Source organism: Arachis ipaensis, chromosome B06 (genome assembly GCF_000816755.2).
Source record: "Arachis ipaensis cultivar K30076 chromosome B06, Araip1.1, whole genome shotgun sequence".
In the NCBI taxonomy this organism is placed as follows: domain Eukaryota; kingdom Viridiplantae; phylum Streptophyta; class Magnoliopsida; order Fabales; family Fabaceae; genus Arachis; species Arachis ipaensis.
In genome coordinates, this window is record NC_029790.2 from 52006407 (window position 1) to 52022088 (window position 15682).

The window sequence follows — 15682 nt, forward strand, 5'->3', positions numbered from 1 at the left end:
AGTTTCAATACAAAGATACTTACTGTAACTAAAGAATATCGTCTGAACCAAATAACAGAAGCCTCAGCGGTGGTTCCGACAGCCACAGAACCGCCCTTGGCAGCTAGAATCACCGTGACTCAGCCTGTTCTGTTAGTGGTTCCAGCAACAGGTGAAGCAGTCCCAGAACGAACGCTAGTTGCAACTGAAATCTTCAAACGCTGCCAGCAACTACCTCCGGTAACAGCAGTGGCAATGCAACATACTACAACCATTTTAGTCGATATAACTAGTGTCAGCAACAATGCTTCTAGCTAGAAACGGATTGATGGAACAAGAGGAAATCAGAAACAGGGTAAAGCTTACCCCACAGTAGCGGTTCTCACGGTTCAAGATGGAGCCAGGGCAAGGCCAGGGCAACATCAACTCCAACAGCGGCAGCAGCGTTTAGTCGGATTCCAAAACCCAGGAGCAGAGGCCGAAAGGCATCTCCTTTCCCTGATCCGCGCGGCGCTGCTCTTCTCTGTACACAGCGGTAGAGGACCTCGGCGGCAGAGAGGGAGGCAGTTTCCTCCACCTTCATCCATAGTCAACCACGATGGAGGTGGGAGCTGGCAGTGACGGCACACGGCGTGGACGCAGTGGTGGTGAAGGCGCGGCGGCTCCGAGATCTTCAGCGACGGCGGCTAGGTGCGGCGGCCAACCAGTACCTCCTTCCTTTCCTCTGCATGCACGAGCTCTCTCTCTCGCCTTCGTGACACTCCTCAGGCGACGTAATGGGGTGATGGGTGGCAGAACCGCGACTGGGTAGGGATGAACGGGGCGGCTTCGACGGCGGTCCTCCTCGCGTGTTGCAGTCCGGTGGTCACGGCGGCAGTACCCAGCCGGTAGCGCCAATCCTTTCCCCCCCTCCTTCTCTCCTTCTGGCCCAGTCTCCATTTCTAATTTTCCCGTTCTTTCTTCTTTGTTTCTTTCTTTGTTTCTCAAGGAACAGTGTGTGTGTCTGCGTCTTTTGGGAGGAAGTGGATTTTGCGGCTGCTGCTGCTACGTTTGTGTGTGCTGGGTGTGGGTAGGGAAAATGGGTAACCGGGTTAGGGTTTTAGGGTTTCATTTTGAAAATTAGGGTTTTAGGGTGTTATGGTAATTTCACATAAAATTGGGAATAATATAGTAATTGAAACCCAAATTAAATCCAACTCTAATTGTATATAGAAAATACTATTTGTTCATCATTTTCACAAATTATTTTCAATAAAACGCCCAAACTAAAAATTAGAAATAATATACTTAATTTCTTCATTTTCCAAAATAGCAGTATTAATATTTAAAATATTAATTACTTAGTCCAAATCATATAAAATTCTTATTATTTCATAACTATCAACCTTATACTTTAAATATAGAATATAATCCAATAATTATAAAATTGGATAATAATCATAACTTATCTCAAATCCAATAAATCAAAACTTGCCTTAATTATCTTTAATAAAATAATCTCTGAAATTAAGGCTATAAATAACTGTAGGATTTGAGACTTGATCATAATAAGACTTTTCAAAGATTCTGGGTCTTACATTCTACCCACCTTATAAAAATTTTTGCCCTCGAAAATTGATACAAAACGAAAGAAATTCCATAACAGTTCACCTTTGAACACATTTAAGGAAGAAGCAAAAATATCTGAAAATATAATCATATATACGATTTTCAAATACTTTAATTGTCATAAGCATAAGGATGTAAAGGTAGGAGTGTGATTGCAAAGCAAACGTTACAAGGTAGGCTCAATGCAAAAGATAACATGGGTCAATCATGTGATAGAAGGGCAAGGCATCAAAGGCTATCAAACAGGATGGAGTTAAAACGACGTGCTCAACCTCCGCACACTAATCTCATATCCACCTCAAGGCTTCAACTTTCCAACTCCGTCAAGCACTTTTCAACCTCATAGCCAAACATAAGCCTAACACCCGCAAGCTCATTTGCAAGGGATAAAACACCCACAACTCATCATAACGTTACACACCTACCGCTTTACCTTCCATATATACATATCACGTCTTAAAGAACTAACGCATCGCGTTACTACGTCTACAAGTCGCACGTGATATCAAAACAATTCTCGAGTCTACTCAGAAGAATACGAGATCTTAGAAAGGAGAGACGAATGTCAAATACAATACTCATAGATTTGAAAGAATATATCCAATCCCAGATAAACAAGGATGTTCAAGTAATGAAGTTTGCTAGACACAATTCAATTGACAACTTCAAAGATAACCCTTAGATCAAAGAAGTTCAATAGGATCAACAAGAAGATAACCAGCGCATCAGCTTGAAACAAACTCAAACTGAGTCGATGAAGTATGAGGTTTACGGAAGAGAATATTTCAAACCCAAGGCAAAGCTCACAGAACACAAGAGCACAATTACAAATACTTTCGAATACATTGTTCATGAAAGAGTCGAAAACTTGCGAAAAACCACCTCGCAGTCTAAAAGAAAGGTTAAGTAACAAACATTCTCCAAGAGAATAACAAAAGCAATAACGTGGCCTTGCTGTAATACAATTTTATGTTGAAACAGATCATGTAGAATTTTAAAAACAAGGTGCACACAAGTTTGGCTAAAAGCCAAAATATTTCCTCAAATACTTTAGAAGGATAATTAGGTGCACAACTTAACCAAAGGAAATCATAAAACTCAGAAAAGAAATCAAATGCTTGTTCCAAAAATTCCTAAAGTTCATATTCAAACAAGCGTGTATAAAATCATGGCAAAGACGAAAGAGAAAATTAAACTCTCTTTAGAAAGGAAATTCCGAGGTAAAAATTTGCTTACAATCTGGTAAGGAAATAGGTGGTGCGTTACAAACAAACCAATTTCCACTAAGCAAGGGAGCTTTCCCAAAACCTCATTTAAAATGGCGCATACCAACTTTAAATTAATTTTGTCAAAATTGGGCAATGGTTTCAATCTCAACCAAGCAACAAAAAATAAATTCCGTTTAATATTTCTTCAAAGAAAATTCAAAATTCCTTTAAAATGATCAAAACAAGACTCCAAAAGTATTCTTGAAATCACCATCTCAGAAGAACATTCAAGAAGTTTAAGATGCACTAAAAAGGAGTCAACCCATACAAGAAAGGAGCTTAAACCAAAGTAGTTCAAACAAGATTCACTAGGCATGAGTCATCAAACAAGTTTTAAATTGATCCAAAAGAATACAAAAGTCATAGAAAAAGACAACTCAATCATTTGTAATTTCTCAATTATAAATTTTTTACTAAAACTCTTGTAGAGATAATGAGAGAATAAACGATGCACGAAATTGAAACAAATCAAGTTGACTTATATAAGGATGAGATTCACCAGAGAAGAAAAACCAAGATCAATGGTAAGGTTCACAAGATGTAAAAGATTAGTTAAAAACAAAGTCAAGCATGACATTCATGGAGATGGAAAGCTTAAAAGAGAATGAGTGCGTTCATAAGAAGAAAGCTGCGAGTCCAACACTTTCAAAGGAACAACAATGGCATGAATCATATAGCATGCTAAATCAAACTCAATTCAAAATAAGTTAAGTAAAGCTTATCAAACGAAACTCAACCGAGACAAAAGTGGTAAATCCTTTCCTTTCAAAATTTTGAAAAATATCCAGATACATAATCAAATGAAGATGTGCATTGGAACTATAGTAAAATTACTAGAAAGTCAAATTGTAACTTAAGGTAAATGCAGTTCCATAAACCAGTAAAAGCACAGGCGATGTATTAGAAATAAATAGTCATTAAACTGTATAAGAAATCTTCAAGTTCCACATGTGTAGATAAGTATATATCTAATTAACAGCAACTTTCATGAAAATCTCAGAATTAGCTGTAATCACTGTCAAATAAGAGGAAAACTGAATCAACAAGTTCTCTAAAAATGAATTCGGAACCCGGAGTTAAAAGTCACAACACATTAAGACAAGTTCAAAGCTATATCAAGGAATATTGGAATCAGGAAGAACTCAAACAGAAAAACAGATGCAACAAGGATTCCAAACAAGCATATGCAATTGAGATCAAACAAGAATGCATAGGAATAGAGAAATAGAGTGGAAACATCAAATTACTTTTCGAAAGGAGTAGCAAACAAGAACTTCAAGTTAGGATATGAAAGAACAGGTCAACTCGAATAGAATTTCAAGACACACAACTGAATAGCCTCGAGAAATAGTTTCTAACGTTCCCAAAACCCGCGATTCGCTTTACTCGAAACTCGTATTTCATCTATGATAACCCATCAGTGCTTTCATATACATAATTCACTAGTATTAAGCCGGCCAAACTTAATATCAGGAATTATGCAACGCAAGACTAACAGCGTTAATCAATAGACTGTCATGTGCATAAAGCTCTAATTCTCGTCTTTCGACAAGACCTAATACATGACAAACGCTCAGAGCATGCAACCGAAGCATAGTCAGTCCATTCCTCAGGCTCTACAGGAAGAACTGCTCTGATACCATAATGTAACACCCTAACTACCAAAGCTCACGCTTCCGGCTGCGCGACTCTGATAGCTCGGACATTACGACGACTTTTATATTATTTAATACTAAAATATGAGCCTGTTTAAAACTTTAAACCGCAATACCGCTCCCAAAAATACTTTTGATATACAACCTACATCCATACAACTTACAGAAACTCATAAAGAGTACATACCTATATATATACATACATATATATAAATATTATTACAAGCATAATCCAATACAATTTCCTATCCCTCTTACAGAATATATCAAGATAAAGGCGAGGGTACAATAAACCATAACTAAAACGATACAGGGCATCACAACAACAATTAAATAAGCTCTTCGTAACTTCTGCGCCCATATCCTGAAAGGGAAAAAATGTAGGGGGGTGAGAACATCATCCTCGATAGGGTTCTCAGTAGAGGGTTTTTGGGAATTACTGTAATAGGATACATGAAGATAACCGCACCAGTGATTCATAACCGTCTTATGCCTCTTTTCAAAAACAACGGTTTACAATGAAAGTAAACTCGGAAATCTTTTCGGAAAGAAAAACCATTCAATTCTCAAAACTCAAAAGCCTTTCAAAACAGTTTATCTATGCGGAACCAAAATAGCCTTTCATAATTTTATTCCAAACCAGAAACACAAAACCGAAATCAACTGTCAGTTCATCTCTTTCCAACCACGGCCCTAGGCCCAAACAATCCAACCAACAACCAATCACCACAATCCAACAGAGTCCCAGATGCAAACACAGATAGGAAGTTCAAGCACAAACAAACAGTTATTACAAGTAGAACAGTTAGCAATTAATCACATAGGCAAACCAAGTATAATATGCACACCCAACCAATGTCACATTAATGCATATGATGCATGCCTGTCCCTAGTGGCTGATGATATCATCTGCCGGTTATAGAGCCAACCCGACAAGTCCTGGTAGCTAACCATTGGACTGTCCCTCTGTCGTGCATCCCCAACTCGAGTTATACTCAACATAAACTTGATCATAATCATGATCCATATCCATCACCCTCACTGGTGAATATTTATCCATCACCATCACTGGTGAATATTTATCCATCACCATCACTGGTGAATATTTATGGGGACGAGCTCATCCGGGCCTTTCACAGTGCCCGTCCACACTTACGACATTGGGTTAACAGAGCTTCGAGTCTCAACCTGGAGCACATGGTGGCTAGCCATTGCTACTACCCAGGGAAACCCTCATCTCCAATAGTTGAAGTGCAAAAATCACAATTATCAATAATTCAGCATATACATGCATTCATTCTCATCCATGGATCAACATCCATCTCAGCCATCCGGCTTACGGTTCAGTCCAGAACCAGCCAATATTGATAATCACACACAGCCATTCCGGCTCACGGTTCAATGCAGAACCAGTCAATATTCATAATCATACATAGCCATTCCGGCTCATAATAAAACAGCACTTCCACATTCAAAATCATCAATTTCATGAAATCGGCATTTAAGCCATAAATCATTTTCTCAATTCATTTCACTTTGAAATCAAGTTTCAACTCTTTTCAACCTTGGCTTTAAAGATCTCATTTCTCAAATTATCTCATGCTCATAAGCCAATTTTACTAAAGGAAAATTCCCTTTTTGAAATAAGCCACTCTCGGCTTCCTCTTTCCAAAACTTCCAAAACCATGGAAAGTTAAAGATTCTTTTTGAATCATTCAAAATCACCCATCCAACAATGGGATTTTTGTAACAAAAGTTCCTCGGCAGAGTCCCAAGTCCTTAGGGGAGAATAGCATAACTCATTTCGCCAAATTCATTTAAAATCGTTAAAACCTTGGCTTTCCGATTTGAGTAATAAAATAAGATCTAAGCCAAACCGAGTCACGTAATCATTTACTTCCTTCAAAGCCGTTTCCTTTACTTAGGCAAAACCAGGTTTAACCCCCATGACAAATTCTAAAACGTTTCAACTGTTAAAAATTGTTTTAGTCTTGCAAGAATTCAGAATTCAAAGAGTACTTAAAACCTTTCTCAAAACATTTCAAAATGAAACTTGTCAATAGACATTCATGTTCTTTCAAAGTCATTGAAACTTCTTTAATCGAAACCCCCAAGTCAAATTCAAAGGTATAAACCCTTTTCACCTTCGAATAGCTTTAAAACACAAGTTCCATCTTAATAACTTTCTTCTGAAAGAGATACAATGCCTTTCTTAAGAAGCAAGACTAAATCACAATACTCATATCTCAAATCTTTAAAGAATCAACTTCAGACATTACATTTCACAAAGCCGCACAACAATTCAACCAAACCAACATCCATAGTCATTCGAGTCAATCAAATAATACATAAGGCAGATACAATCACTAAAAACACAATATCTCGCACCAGTATCCATATGTAATAATTCCAATAATAAACTATAGTTTTCGGAAAGCGCCCCTACCTCAAAACGCAAATTCCATAACCCAAGCGTCTCACAGAGTCCTTTACGCCTCAACCCGAACTGACCGCAGCTTACATCACAACTTTGTTCACTTTCGCCGCAGCAAGGACAACCCTTACGCGTAACACGTGGCTCCGATAACTTAATCCTAGAAAACATTATTATAGCGAGAGCCTTAAAACACATAACGGGATCTGAACGGGGAAGTTTCAATACAAAGATATTTACTGTAACTAAAGAATATCGTCTGAACCAAATAACAGAAGCCCCAGCGGTGGTTCCGACAGCCACAGAACCTCCCTTGGCAGCTAGAATCACCGTGACTCAACCTGTTCAGTTAGTGGTTCCAGCAACAGCTGAAGCAGTCCCAGAACAAACGCTAGTTGCAACTGAAATCTTCAAACGCAGCCAGCAACTACCTCCGGTAAGGGCAGTGGCAATGCAACTTACTATAACCATTTTAGTCGATAAAACTAGTGTCAGCAACAATGCTTCTAGCTAGAAACGGATTAATGGAACAAGAGGAAATCAGAAACAGGGTAAAGCTTACCCCACAGTAGCGGTTCTCATGGTTCAAGATGGAGCCAGGGCAAGATTCACGCAGCACTGCTCTTCTCTATTCCTTGATTCTACGCAGAGAGGGAGGCAGTTTCCTCCACCCTCATCCATAGTCAACCACGATGGAGGTGGGAGCTGGCAGTGACGGCGCACGGCGTGGACGCGGTGGTGGTGAAGGCACGGCGGCTCCAAGATCTTCAGCGATGGCGGCTAGGTGCGGCGGCCAACCAGCACCTCCTTCCTTTCCTCTGCGTGCACGAGCTCTCTCTCTCGCCTTCGTGACACTCCTCAGGTGACGTAATGGGGTGATGGGTGGCAGAACCACGACTGGGCAGGGATGAACGGGGCGGCTTCGACGGCGGTCCTCCTCGCGTGCTGCAGTCCGGTGGTCACGGCGGCAGTACCCCGCCGGCAGCGCCGATCCTTTCCCCCCTCCTTCTCTCCTTCTGGCCCAGTCTCCATTTCTGATTTTCCCGTTCTTTCTTCTTTGTTTCTTTCTTTGTTTCTCAAGGAACAGTGTGTGTGTCTACGTCTTTTGGGAGGAAGGGGATTTTGCGGCTGCTGCTGCTACGTTTGTGTGTGCTGGGTGTGGGTAGGGAAAACGGGTAACCGGGTTAGGGTTTTAGGTTTCATTTTGAAAATTAGGGTTTTAGGGTGTTATGGTAATTTCACATAAAATTGGGAGTAATATAGTAATTGAAACCCAAATTAAATCCAACACTAATTGTATATAGAAAATACTATTTGTTCATCATTTTCACAAATTATTTTCAACAAAACGCCCAAATCTAAAAATTAGAAATAATATACTTAATTTCTTCATTTTCCAAAATAGCAGTATTAATATTTAAAATATTAATTACTTAGAAGGGCAAGGCATCAAAGGCTATTAAACAGGATGGAGTTAAAACGACGTGCTCAACCTCCGCACACTAATCTCATATCCACCTCAAGGCTTCAACTTTCCAACTCCGTCAAGCGCTTTTCAACCTCATAGCCAAACATAAGCCTAACACCCGCAAGCTCGTTTGCAAGGGATAAAACACCCACAACTCATCATAACGTTACACACCTACCGCTTTTCCTTCCATATATACATATCACGTCTTAAAGAACTAACGCATCGCGTTACTACGTCTACAAGTCGCACGTGATATCAAAACAATTCTCGAGTCTACTCAGAAGAATACGAGATCTTAGAAAGGAGAGACGAATGTCAAAGACAATACTCATAGATTTGAAAAAATATATCCAATCCCAGATAAACAAGGATGTTCAAGTAATGAAGTTTGCTAGACACAATTCAATTGACAACTTCAAAGATAACCTTTAGATCAAAGAAGTTCAATAGGATCAACAAGAAGATAACCAGCGCATCAGCTTGAAACAAACACAAACTGAGTCGATGAAGTATGAGGTTTACGGAAGAGAATATTTCAAACCCAAGGCAAAGCTCACAGAACTCAAGAGCACAATTACAAATACTTTCGAATACATTGTTCATGAAAGAGTCGAAAACTTGCGAAAAACCACCTCGCAGTCTAAAAGAAAGGTTAAGTAACAAACATTCTCCAAGAGAATAACAAAAGCAATAACGTGGCCTTGCTGTAATACAATTTTATGTTGAAACAGATCATGTATAATTTTAAAAACAAGGTGCACACAGGTTTGGCTAAAAGCCAAAATATTTCCTCAAATACTTTAGAAGGATAATTAGGTGCACAACTTAACCAAAGGCAATCATAAAACTCAGAAAAGAAATCAAATGCTTGTTCCAAAAATTCCCAAAGTTCATATTCAAACAAGCGTGTATAAAAATCATGGCAAAGACGAAAGAGAAAATTAAACTCTCTTTAGAAAGGAAATTCCGAGGTAAAAATTTGCTTACAATCTGGTAAGGAAATAGGTGGTGCGTTACAAACAAACCAATTTCCACTAAACAAGGGAGCTTTCCCAAAACCTCATTTAAAATGGCGCATACCAACTTTAAATTAATTTTGTCAAAATTGGGCAATGGTTTCAATCTCAACCAAGCAACAGAAAATAAATTCCGTTTAGTATTTCTTCAAAGAAAATTCAAAATTCCTTTAAAAGGTTCAAAACAAGACTCCAAAAGTATTCTTGAAATCACCATCTCAGAAGAACATTCAAGAAGTTTAAGATGCACTAAAAAGGAGTCAAGCCATACAAGAAAGGAGCTTAAACCAAAGTAGTTCAAACAAGATTCACTAGGCATGAGTCATCAAACAAGTTTTAAATTGATCCAAAAGAATACAAAAGTCATAGAAAAAGACAACTCAATCATTTGTAATTTCTCAATGATAAATTTTTGACTAAAACTCTTGTAGAGATAATGAGAGAATAAACGATGCACGAAATTGAAACAAATCAAGTTGACTTATATAAGGATGAGATTCACCAGAGAAGAAAAACCAAGATCAATGGTAAGGTTCACAAGATGTAAAAGATTAGTTATAAACAAAGTCAAGCATGACATTCATGGAGATGAGTAGCAAACAAGAACTTCAAGTTAGGATATGAAAGAACAGGTCAACTCGAATAGAATTTCAAGACACACAACTGAATAGCCTCGAGAAATAGTTTCTAACATTCCCAAAACCCGCGATTCACTTTACTCGAAACTCGTATTTCATCTATGATAACCCATCAGTGCTTTCATATACATAATTCACTAGTATTAAGCCGGCCAAACTTAATATCAGGAATTATGCAACGCAAGACTAACAGCGTTAATCAATAGACTGTCATGTGCATAAAGCTCTAATTCTCGTCTTTCGACAAGACCTAATACATGACAAACGCTCAGAGCATGCAACCGAAGCATAGTCAGTCCATTCCTCAGGCTCTACAGAAAGAACTGCTCTGATACCATAATGTAACACCCTAACTACCAAAGCTCACGCTTCCGGCTGCGCGACTCTGATAGCTCGGACATTACGACGACTTTTATATTATTTAATACTAAAATATGAGTCTGTTTAAAACTTTAAACCTCTGGTGAATATTTATCCATCACCATCACTGGTGAATATTTATCCATCACCATCACTGGTGAATATTTATGGGGGCGAGCTCATCCGAGCCTTTCACAATGCCTGGCCACACTTACGACATTGGGTTAACAGAGCTTCGAGTCTCAACCTGGAGCACATGGTGGCTAGCCATTGCTACTACCCAGGGAAACCCTCATCTCCAATAGTGGAAGTGCAAAAATCACAATTATCAATAATTCAGCATATACATGCATTCATTCTCATCCATGGATCAACATCCATATCAGCCATCCGGCTTACAGTTCAGTCCAGAACCAGCCAATATTGATAATCACACACAGCCATTCCGGCTCACGGTTCAATCCAGAACCAGTCAATATTCATAATCATACATAGCCATTATGGCTCATAATAAAACAGCACTTCCAAATTTAAAATCATCAATTTCATGAAATCAGCATTTAAGCCATAAATCATTTTCTCAATTCATTTCACTTTGAAATCAAGTTTCAACTCTTTTCAACCTTGGCTTTAAAGATCTCATTTCTCAAATTATCTCAGGCTCATAAGCCAATTTTACTCAAGGAAAATTCCCTTTTTGAAATAAGCCACTCTCGGCTTCCTCTTTCCAAAACTTCCAAAACCATGGAAAGTTAAAGATTCATTTTTAATCATTCAAAATCACCCATCCAACAATGGGATTTTTGTAACATAAGTTCCTCGGCAGAGTCCCAAGTCCTTAGGGGAGAATAGCATAACTCATTTCGCCAAATTCATTTAAAATCGTTAAAACCTTGGCTTTTCGATTTGAGTAATAAAATAAGATCTAAGCCAAACCGAGTCACGTAATCATTTACTTCCTTCAAAGCCGTTTCCTTTACTTAGACAAAACCAGCTTTAACCCCCATGACAAATTCTAAAACGTTTCAACTGTTAAAAATTGTTTTAGTCTTGCAAGAATTCAGAATTCAAAGAGTACTTAAAACCTTTCTCAAAACATTTCAAAATGAAACTTGTCAATAGACATTCAGGTTCTTTCAAAGTCATTGAAACTTCTTTAATCGAAACCCCCAAGTCAAATTCAAAGGTATAAACCCTTTTCATGTTCGAATAGCTTTAAAACACAAGTTCCATCTAAATAACTTTCTTCTGAAAGAGATACAATGCTAGGAGAATAGGAGAAAGGAGAAGGAAAGAAATAGAAAGAGGGGAAGAAAAGAAATGTGGTGAAGGAAGGAAATCCGCGTGTACGCGCGCATGCCGCGCGCGCGCGGATGGCTTATTTCGAGAGTGACGCGTACGCGTCATGTGCGCGAGTGCGCAAATAGGTTTGTGCCAGAGGCATAACGTTGGCGCGGCGCAGGCACAACTCTCTGGAAAATGTATGGAGGTTGGAACTTCTCAATCCACGCGTACGCACGCATGGTGCGCGCGCGTGGATGGTCGAAAAAGCTGTAAGTGCGCGTACGCGCCATGTACGCGTACGCGTGGATGGTGCTCTGTTTTTCAACGTCATATGAAGGTGGTTGGTGAAAAGTGGCTTTTGAGTATGGTTGAGGGTTATGTTGAGGGTATGGCTCATAGGCATATGGTGGTGGTTCTTGAAAGTCACAAGGAGATTCACCATAGCCATTGGATTGATATGCATCATAGAATGACTCATCCTCATAGTGCATTGGTGGGGGTTGTTGCCATGATGATTGATCATAAGTATATGGCTCTTCCCACCTTTGATTGTCCCATTCTTGATACACATCTTCATTGTAGCCCCCATTACCTACAACATAGTTGTAATCACACTCATAGCCAAAGTGAGAATTCATGATAGCAAGAGAAAATAAAAATAAAATCAAATAAGAAGCAAGAAAATTAAACCCTAAAAACTAGTAAGAACTAACAAAGAAGCAAAAGGCAAACATATTCACAATATTCACATATATACAATAACCAATAACATAACACCATTGCAATTCCCCGGCAACGGCGCCATTTTGATGAAATTAAAGGAGAATATACAAAACCATGCTATTTCTTGAATAAATATGGGTAAAAGGTGATAAAATCCCCAAAAATCAATACAAAACAAACCGTCAAATTGGGGTTTGTCACACCACCCCTAAAACTTGGACTTTGCCACCCGGTTCGGGTCCCCACTAAACCGTTCCACAATCTTTTTCAACAGTCCAGAATCCAAAATCAATTCAAAATCAAGCTAAATCCAACAGTCGCCTCATTGGCATATCTCAAGAAAACCATTTCAAAATCACACCAATATCAACTGAATCAACTCCTTTCCAAAGCTTTAAAGAATCAGTTCAGCATTAAAACATTTATCAAAACCAAATCAATTTAAGCAACCCAGGCTGAATTTCAAGAGTATTCTATCTTTCACATCATCAAACTAATTGAATCAATTCAAACCAATCCTCAACGGATTATACTCATATCTCAAATCTTTAAAGAATCAACTTCAGACATTACATTTCACAAAACCGCACAACAATTCAACCAAACCAACATCCATAGTCATTCGAGTCAATCAAATAATACATAAGGCAGATACAATCACTAAATACACAATATCTCGCACCAGTATCCATATGTAATAATTCCAATAATAAACTATAGTTTTCGGAAAGCGCCCCTACCTCAAAACGCAAATTCCATAACCCAAGCGTCTCATAGAGTCCTTTACGCCTCAACCCGAACTGACGGCAGCTTACATCACAGCTTTGTTCACTTTCGCCGCAGCAAGGACAACCCTTACGCGTAACACGTGGCTCCGATAACTTAATCCTAGAAAACATTATTATAGCGAGAGCCTTAAAACACATAACGGGATATGAACGGGGAAGTTTCAATACAAAGATACTTACTGTAACTAAAGAATATCATCTGAACCAAATAACAGAAGCCTCAGCGGTGGTTTCGACAGCCACAGAACCGCCCTTGGCAGCTAGAATCACCGTGACTCAGCCTGTTCAGTTAGTGGTTCCAGCAACAGGTGAAGCAGTCCCAGAACGAACGCTAGTTGCAACTGAAATCTTCAAACGCAGCCAGCAACTACCTCCGATAAGAGTAGTGGCAATGCAACATACTACAACCATTTTAGTCGATATAACTAGTGTCAGCAACAATGCTTCTAGCTAGAAACGGATTGATGGAACAAGAGAAAATCAGAAACAGGGTAAAGCTTACCCCATAGTAGCGGTTCTCACGGTTCAAGATGGAGCCAGGGTAAGGCCAGGGCAACATCAACTCCAACAGCGGCAGCAGCGTTTAGTCGGATTCCAAAACCCAGGAGCAGAGGCCGAAAGGCATCTCCTTTCCCTGATCCGCGCGGCGCTGCTCTTCTCTGTACACAGCGGCGGAGGACCTCGGCAGCAGAGAGGGAGGCAGTTTCCTCCACCCTCATCCATAGTCAACCACGATGGAGGTGGGAGCTGGCAGTGACGGCGCACGGCGTGGACGCGGTGGTGGTGAAGGCGCGGCGGCTCCGAGATCTTCAGCGATGGTGGCTAGGTGCGGCGGCCAACCAGCACCTCCTTCCTTTCCTCTGCGTGCACGAGCTCTCTCTCTCGCCTTCGTGACACTCCTCAGGCGACGTAATGGGGTGATGGGTGGCAGAACCTCGACTGGGCAGGGATGAACGGGGCGGCTTCGACGGCGGTCCTCCTCACGTGCTGCAGTCCGGTGGTCACGGCGGCAGTACCCAGCCGGCAGCGCCGATCCTTTCCCCCCTCCTTCTCTCCTTCTGGCCCAGTCTCCATTTCTGATTTTCCCGTTCTTTCTTCTTTGTTTCTCAAGGAACAGTGTGTGTGTCTGCGTCTTTTGGGAGGAAGGGGATTTTGCGGCTGCTGCTGCTACGTTTGTGTGTGCTGGCTGTGGGTAGGGAAAACGGGTAACCGGGTTAGGGTTTTAGGTTTCATTTTGAAAATTAGGGTTTTAGGGTGTTATGGTAATTTCACATAAAATTGGGAATAATATAGTAATTGAAACCCAAATTAAATCCAACACTAATTGTATATAGAAAATACTATTTGTTCATCATTTTCACAAATTATTTTCAATAAAACGCCCAAATCTAAAAATTAGAAATAATATACTTAATTTCTTCATTTTCCAAAATAGCAGTATTAATATTTAAAATATTAATTACTTAGTCCAAATCATATAAAATTTTTATTATTTCATAACTATCAACCTTATACTTTAAATATAGAAAATAATCCAATAATTATAAAATTGGATAATAATCATAACTTATCTCAAATCCAATAAATCAAAACTTGCCTTAATTATCTTTAATAAAATAATCTCTGAAATTAAGGCTATAAATAACTGTAGGATTTGAGACTTGATCATAATAAGACTTTTCAAAGATTCTGGGTCTTACATTGGCCAATATGATAGTAATGACCATGCGATCATCATGTCCCGGGATGACACCTATTGCATCTTCTTTAATAAACGTAATTGTGGGGAGGTCGATTGACCTCTCTCCTTCCCCGACATGATATACTTCTTTAAGGTGTCTTTTCTGAGATGATTTAGAGATTTCTCCTCCTGCGAATCCTCCATTTATCATGTGGACATGTCTCTCGGGAGTGTGAGGGGGTCGTTCAGTTCGCCCGACCTCTTCATCCCTTCTTCTTTTTCTTGGTTCCTCCGTCTTGTTAGCTAAGTACCGATCTAGTCGACCTTCTCTGGCCAATTTCTCTATGACATTCTTCAGGTCGAAGCATTCATTGGTGGGATGTCCGTAAATTCGGTGGTACTCACAGTACTCTGTCCGATTTCCCCCTCCTTTTTTACTTTTGATTGGTTGAGGTGGAGTGATCTTCTCAGTGTTGCATATTTCTTGGTAAACATCTACAAGGGACACCCGAAGTGGGGTGTAGTTGTGGTACTTTCTTGGCTTCCCACTGGGCTGGTCTTCTTTCTTTTTGGATTCTTTGTCCTTGTCCCTAGATGGGTAGGAGAATCCAGATTTTGAGGTCTCTCCTAGTCGTGAGTTTTCCTCCATGTTAATGTACTTTTCTGCTCGCTCTTGTACCTCGTTCAAGGACGTCGGATGCTTTTTTGATATGGAGTGGCTAAAAGGCCCTTCTCTTAGGCCATTGATGAGACCCATGATAGCTGCTTCTGTTGGCA

General features: G+C 39.7%; 1 long non-coding RNA gene across 1 annotated transcript; it reads right to left on the reverse strand.

Moving 5' to 3' along the window:
* LOC110263327 lies at nt 13242–13539 on the reverse strand. Its single transcript, XR_002348760.1, has 2 exons — nt 13405–13539; nt 13242–13324 (listed from the first exon to the last, which is right to left on the reverse strand). It is a non-coding gene; the product is annotated as an uncharacterized LOC110263327 (long non-coding RNA).